The sequence below is a fragment of the Leptonychotes weddellii genome, chromosome 1, assembly GCF_054177405.1.
Source record: "Leptonychotes weddellii isolate Sample4059 chromosome 1, ASM5417740v2, whole genome shotgun sequence".
Lineage (NCBI taxonomy): Eukaryota > Metazoa > Chordata > Mammalia > Carnivora > Phocidae > Leptonychotes > Leptonychotes weddellii.
Genome location: NC_138369.1, coordinates 166,865,570 through 166,866,797, shown reverse-complemented (window position 1 = coordinate 166,866,797; position 1,228 = coordinate 166,865,570). Strand labels below are relative to the sequence as shown.

Genomic DNA, 1,228 nt, shown 5'->3' with positions numbered 1-1,228 from the left:
GAAAAATAGCTATGAACAAGTTTTATGATAGCTGCAAAACAATGTGATATCCCCTATAGCTGTGTGCAATAAAAAGGACTGAAGTGGGGAAATATTCTTTATGATCATCTTCGGCAAGGTATAAATATCAAGAGAGAACTTTTGTCGGGTATCCAAAACCTATATAACCATTTGCTTACAGGCCATTGGGTGGTGGATAGAAATGAAAAGGCACTTATCTTTTATGTTTGAAAGTAACTTGATGCAGCCATTATTGATTGTTTTCCAATTCTATTATATGGCAACCATATTTGATTATTGCCCCCAAGATAATTGTATAAAATATGTTCTGTACAGAAAACTTAAAAAGGTAAAATATACCAACACTGGGATATCAAAAAATTAAGTCAATATTTTTCTCCATGTTTTTTTCTCTACCTTTTAAAAATGTATCAAACAGGGGTACCTGGGTGGCTCAGTTGGTTAAGTGTCTGACGCTTAATATCAGCTCAGGTTATGATCTCAAGGTCGTGAGACTGAGCCCCACATTGGGCTCCACACTCAGCAGGGAGTCTACTTGAGATTCTCTCTTCCTCTACTCCTCCCCCTGCTCGTGTGAGCTCTCTCTCTCAAATAAATAAATAAATCTTTAAAATAAAAATACAAATGTACCAAACAATAAAATACACATTAAGAAATACGGCAAACAGTATCCTCATGAAATGTTCTTTTTTTTTTTTTTTAAAGACACTTTTATTCAGCGTCATGATCAGACTATTATATTTAGCAATCAACAGCATGGGTGCAAAAAAAAAAAAAGCATTAAAACCCTTTGTTGGAATGCTTTACACTTTCCACAGAACACAAACTAAAATAACCTGTTATACAATTAGTCACAAATACAGTCCTCGAGTTTTTTGCCCATACACATGAATATTGTCTAAAACATGTCTTCTGTGTAGCACCTAGGCCCTGCCACCACTGTGTTTGGCTGAGTTCACAAATCTGCTGTAACCTGTAGCTTCCCTGTCACTTCTCTGGCTCTCCTCTTCTGCTAAGGTTTGTTTCCTGGCAGTAATTAAAACCTTCTGCCACAGCCATAGCTACTGCTGCTGCTGGACCCACCACAGCCACCTTGGTTTCGTGGTTTGGCAAAGTATTGGCCTCCACCACCATAGGGGCCAGAGCTTCTGCCTCCAAAATTTCCTCCTTTCATGGGTCCAAAATTTGAGAATTGATTGTTGTAATT

General features: G+C 37.8%; 1 pseudogene; it reads right to left on the bottom strand.

Moving 5' to 3' along the window:
• Positions 1–738: 738 nt before the first annotated feature.
• Positions 739–1,228, bottom strand: part of LOC145717307 (heterogeneous nuclear ribonucleoprotein A1-like 3) — a 1,411-nt pseudogene continuing 921 nt past the window's right edge.